Source organism: Acinonyx jubatus, chromosome C1 (assembly GCF_027475565.1).
Source record: "Acinonyx jubatus isolate Ajub_Pintada_27869175 chromosome C1, VMU_Ajub_asm_v1.0, whole genome shotgun sequence".
NCBI lineage: Eukaryota > Metazoa > Chordata > Mammalia > Carnivora > Felidae > Acinonyx > Acinonyx jubatus.
Genome location: NC_069381.1, coordinates 17757069 through 17763068, shown reverse-complemented (window position 1 = coordinate 17763068; position 6000 = coordinate 17757069). Strand labels below are relative to the sequence as shown.

General features: G+C 51.6%; 1 long non-coding RNA gene across 1 annotated transcript; it reads right to left on the bottom strand.

Annotated features, from left to right (window-relative positions):
* Window positions 1–241: 241 nt before the first annotated feature.
* LOC128312966 (uncharacterized) lies at window positions 242–4694 on the bottom strand. The gene is made up of 3 exons (XR_008293006.1): window positions 3912–4694; window positions 1964–2093; window positions 242–1222 (listed from the first exon to the last, which is right to left on the bottom strand). It is a non-coding gene; the product is annotated as an uncharacterized LOC128312966 (long non-coding RNA).
* Window positions 4695–6000: the final 1306 nt, after the last annotated feature.

Here is a 6000-nt window from a genome sequence, read left to right as displayed (position 1 = left end):
GGGAGGGAGGGAGGGAGGGAGAGAATGGGGGAGAGAAACCAGCAGAACACTCTGTGTAGCTGGAGCCTAGAGAATTGGAAGAGAGGGTCAAAGGGAAGGTGGAGGCCACATTGTAAACTTGATCGTGTGTAAGACATCTTGAGCCTCGTGCTGTGGAACGTAAGCCTTATTCCCCACTTAGGGCTTGGGATGTGCTTTGTTCTAACCATGGAGAAGCTCAGTGATGGTTCTTTCCCAGTGTAGAAATGCAGGCCTACGTAGGCTCAGAAGAACCAATTGGGTGCATTTCTTCACAACTCCGTGTTCGGTGACCTCACGTTGAACTTGTCATGGAGAGAGTCACCCCAGAAACCGACACGGGGCTTCCTCCTGTTCCCCGCCCCCCCAGACCCACTTGTTAAACATTTTCCAGCTGACCTCCCAGTTTAGTGCTGTGATCTTTGCAAATCAGGAAGTGATCAAGATCGGGGAATTTCATTTTTGTCTGCCCTTAACCATCTGGAGGATAAATAGCAGAAGTTGAAACCCATGGGCTTTGAGGACGGCCAGACCAAGGTTCAAATCCTAGCCCCATCACTAATCAGCTGTGTGATCCTGGGTAAGCGACGTAACCTCTCAGAGTTCCGTCTGTTAAAAGGGATACAAATACCCACCTCGTGGGGTTGTCGTGAGGATTAAACACCACAATATATGTAAACTGCAGAGGCTGTTGCACAGCAAGGATTCAAATAAATATTAAGGGTATTGAATGCCGTTTTAGATAAAGAGAGCTCAGTAGAAGTATACTCGTTTTATACCAGAATGGATTTACGAGCAATACTGGGGATAGTGGAAAGGTACTGGAGCGGCACACTGGGGACCTGCGTAGACACTAGGTTGTGGTAACTGGCTGAGATTTTTCTGACCTGCATCCAAGATGACTTCCTTTAAGGTTTTGAGAGACGTAACTAACCTGACCTTTATGGTCACAAAATGTTCTTTCATGTTGATTCAGAATGTCATCCAGACGTACGGTTTCCTAGCTTGAGATTATAGGGTATGGGGGAAAGGGGCAGGGGAGAACAAGCACGTGGCAGGTTTTGTCAAAAAGAACAGGTGCCATCGGGGCCCCCCTGGGTGGCTCAGTCAGCTAAGCGTCTGACTCTCGATCTCGGCTCAGGTCTTGATCTCAGGGTCGTGAGTTCAAGCCCCGCACTGGGCTCTGTGCTGGGCTTGAAGCCTACTGAAAAGCAAAACAAAAAACAGGTGCCAGATTCACACAAGCCAAGTGGGTGGAGCAGGTGGCAGATGAAGACATTTCCCCAGTGCCCTGTCCCCACTGCCAACCTGCTCCCAGTTCACTGGGATTCTTGGCCTGAAAGAGCTGCAGTGGGTTGGACGAAGTTGGTTGCGGGGGGGGGGGGGGGGGGGGCGGGAGTTCTTCCATCTTCCTTGTCTTTGAGGTCCAAACATGGTCCCTGTAAGCCCCTGTCAAGTAGTGCTGACTGAGGGGCACCTGGGTGGCTCAGTCAGTTGAGCGTCCAACTCTCCATTTTGGCTGAGGTCATGGGATGGAGCCCCATGTCGGACCCAGCGCTGAGAGCACAGAGCCTGCTTGTCTCTTTCCCTCTCTCACTACCCATCCCCTACTCTCCGTCTCTCCGTCTCTCTCTCTCTCTCAAAAATAAATAAATAAATTTAAATAGTGCTGACTGAGCTGATATCATAGATGCGAATCTCAGAACTATCCTGAGATTCCTGAATGTTTTCACCCAGGGCCAAACTCAGGGCCACTTTTGGACGCACCCAGTTCTGTGAAAATGCATTCTCTCAACCGAGAACTGCCGGGATACAGGTTGAGAGCTGGCACCTGCAGCAGGACTCTCTGTGCTCTGTATCTGCTCCTCGTTCACCGGCTTTATCATAGCCCACCAATGGTCACTCAGCCTGTCACGGATACCCACAGAGTGGACAAAGCAATTACCCGAAGGCAGGGTGGCCATGCAGTCAGGCCGGGTGCCGAATCCAGAACCCAGCACCTGCATAAGCTCTCTGGGTCCTCAAAATGGCAGTTTCCTCTTCTGTAAAGAGGAGGCAATACCTCCTTGGAAGTACTGGGAAATAGAAAAAATGAAAAGAGAAAGAGAAGAAGATAACATTTAATAAAGGAGAGCAATGATCACCTTTAGAATCTTGTCGGAAAAGAGATACATACAAATTATTGAAAAGCTTAGAAACTAAACATGAGCAGAAAGAAGAAACTTAAAATACATGTGTATAATATAGAATACATATATATTACAGAATATATAATATGTATGTTATATATTATAGATTATATAATACATATGTATTGCATATATATACATGTACATATACATGTATTATATTATAACAATATACATAATACATATATAATACACACCACACGTATATAATATACATATCTGTATACACACATGTGTATAATATGTATACATATAATCTGTATAATATACACATATGTATATTAGATATGTGTGATGCATTATATATATTTATATCCTCACCACCCAGAAGTTAACAACCACCCACATATCGGTGTATATCCTCAATCTGTTATCCATGCCTATGCACACACATATTTTTTTTTTAATTTTTTAATGTTTATTTATTTTTGAGACAGAGAGAGACAGAGCATGAATGGGGGGAGGGTCAGAGAGAGAGGGAGACACAGAATCTGAAGCAGGCTCCAGGCTCTGAGGTGTCAGCACAGAGCCCGACGCGGGGCTCGAACTCACGGACCGTGAGATCATGACCTGAGCCGAAGTCAGACGCTCAACCGACTGAGCCACCCAGGCGCCCCCACATATTTTTTTTTTTAATGGGACCATATTTTGCTAGCTGCTTTTCTGCCTCTCGAGGACGTTGCCAACTTCGCCGAGCCGTGACATATCCCTCGGCAGCCTCCTTTTTAATGACGGTAGACAGTTCTGCGGTGAGGCTGTTTCCATCGCTCGGAAGCTATTACTGTCGGGGTGACTGATAACACACCATAGGCTTTGGTGTCGGAGGCCCCAGCTTTCTCCGGAAGTAGGCCCTCGGCTCTCTCGAGGCTGCCACCCCCTTGTGAAGAAGGCAGAGAGTCACAGGACTGACCCACCAGATTCTCGTGGGGGGGGGGGGGGGGGATGAAAGTAGCTAACGTGCGGGAAGTGCTTGGCTTAGTACCCGGCACATAAAACACGCTCGGACACCGCCAATGGTGTCTGAGGCTGTGCTGTTGAACTGGCCCTGAACTCTTCGTGCTGTTTGACTCAGCTCCCGTACTGGAACCCCTAACTGTGGCCGTCGGTCATCATCCCTTCTCCTCCCCTCCCCCCAGGCATGGCTTTACTGATCCGCCACCCCCAGCATGCGGCGGAGCAAACCGCCACGCAGACCCGGAGGAGGTTCCAGCCGTCTTTGAGCCGCGGTGGCGCGGGGAGCCGGCCGGCCGCCTAGCTCGCGGCGGCGGGGCTGCCCCCGGGGAAGCCCCCGCCGAGTCCCGGCCCGCGGGGGCGGGGCCCGCGGCTCGGCCTCCCATTGGCTGGCGTCCGCAACCACCTGCCGGCGGGGCCGGAGCGGGGACCTGGCGGCGCCCGGCGGGCGGCGCAGGAGCCGGCCTGGCGGGGCTCGGCCGGTGGGTCCCCCTGCTCCTGTGCCTGCTGCAGTCCACTCAAGGTAAGGGCGGGGGGCCGCGGGGCGGGCGGGGGGTGGGCCGCGGGGCGCCTGCCCTGGGCGGCGGAGCTCCCGGAAGGAGGGAAGTGGCCTCAGCCCGGCCGCCGCCAGAGGAGGGGATGCGAATCCGCCCTGCCCACCCACCGCCCCTTTTCTTCTACACGGGGGCTTGGAACTCGACACACCGAGTCTTTGCAATTGCTTTCCGGGAGGAAAGAGACCCAGATTCCTACTGCCAATCCAGCTCCAGGTGAACAGGAAAAGACGGTGGCAGTTTAAAACGCAGCTGCATTGATCTACAGAGTGCTGTTTCAGGTTTCCCCGAGAGCCCTGTCCTCTGCATTCACAGGACGCTGGATCCTCGGTACCCGGGGAAGTTCAGGGGAGTGCCCTGCCCTCCCCCGGAGCCGCCATCCTTTCCCCCTGCGCGGTTTCAGAAGTTCCACCCAGACCTGAGGGGAGGGAGCTCTGGCTTAGTCTGTCTGTGTGCTGCTGTTACTCTAACGAAAGCCACCTTTTTTTCTGCGCTCCCACTGGTAAATAAGGTGGCAGGGTACAAAACACCCCAGGATAGGACCCACCCGCCAAACCCCAACCAATCAGGAGAAGGTCCCAATATTGCCCCCAGTCTTAGACTTCCTAGTCTTCCGCTAACAATTTAAGACCCAGAAGGGCCCTGGGGCACAAGCTAATACTGATAATTAATACTAAGACTTCTTTGTGCTGGGCACATTACCCTATTTAAAGCGAAACAACCCAACCCTTCTATGAGGTAGGGTCTATTTTCTCCCTTTTCAGACGGGGAAGCTGAGGCCCAGGGCACTGAGGGGAATGGCCCAGGAAGGAAACGCAGGTGAGACCCCTGAAGAGAAGGCTAAGGCTGAAGCAAGCTCGTCCAGCTTTGGCCGTGGGGTGGGTGGCTAGAGCAGGACCGTCCGTCCACCTGGGTCAGCTCAGGGATGCCCCAGCCCCTGGCACCTCTGCGCAGTGACTGTTGTTGCAGCTGGTAAGGGACAGTGTACCTGTGTGTGAGGGGTGGGGGTCCTCTGTCCCCCTGTTTCGCTGTCAAACTCAATAGTTTTCCCATCTGGGCCTAACGCTACTTTTACCGGAGGAACACTTAATGTACCCAACACAAACTGTGTGATAGTTTAGGGTGAACGTCAGCCAGATCCAGGTTCAGATCCTGGCCCCCACGCAAACTGGCTGTGTAGCCTCAGGCCTATTGCCTACTGTCTGTCTGTGAATCTAGTGCCCCTGCACAGAAGGAGAATGGCACCTACCCTATAGGCTGGTTCGTCCTGAGGGTTGAATGAGGCTTTGTGGATAAAGTGCCAGACCAGGGCCTCCCACCCTTTGAAGGCTCAGTAAATAAGGTAACTACTGTCGTGGCTATTTCTCCACTGTGGCCAAGTTCAGACTTTGGGCCTGTCCTGCCCACAAGATACCTTATAAGCTGAAAAAAAAAAAAAAAAAAAGGATACCTTATAAGCTGATTGCAGATAGACTTTGGCCTCTGCTGGTCACCAGCCGGAAAGCTGGGAACAATGATAGCACCTGTACCCCAGTGACCCAGTTCCTGCCAAAGATCACAGGATGGGGTGGAAGCAGGTACCCACATTTGGGTTAAAAGACCAGAAGCGGGGAGCCATGCTGAGAGCCATCGGTACAACCACCCTCCACCCTGATGCCATTCTGTAACCTGTATGGATTTCCATCATGGCCCGTGTGACACTTCAGGGCGCTGAATTCTCCCTTGGGTCCACGAGCTTCTAAAGGGCAGGAATGGAATTGTGTTCCCCTGTGAAACTCGTGGCACAGATGTCATTGGCCAATAGCGGTTCACAGATGTTGGAAGAATAAAGCTGAACAGGCCCCACGAGAACGTAGAGGAGGAAGTATGATCAGGAGCTCAGAATTTGGGGTTGGCTAGGCCTGGATGTGAATTCTGATTCTACAGCTTATTACCTGAGAAGGCCTGTTTCCTCATGTGTAATGTGATGGTCACAGTTAGTACCTACATCCTAGGGATGTGGGGAGGATTCAAAGAAATGCAACCAATGTACTTAGCGTAGTTCCTGGCACATAGTTAGGATGCAAAGCACATTAGCTGCGGTCATCATCATCAGTCAGATGTGTCCCACCATCAGTCACCACTACCATTTCTTAGAGATATCAGGAAAGACTCCCCGAGGGAAGTGACTTTGGAATCAAGTCTTTAAAGGATTAGATGGTGAAAAAAAATTAGAAGGTGAACAAACACCAGGCAGTCGAAGACCCCTGGGTTCAGAGGTACCCAAGAGAACGCAGTAGTTTGAGAAG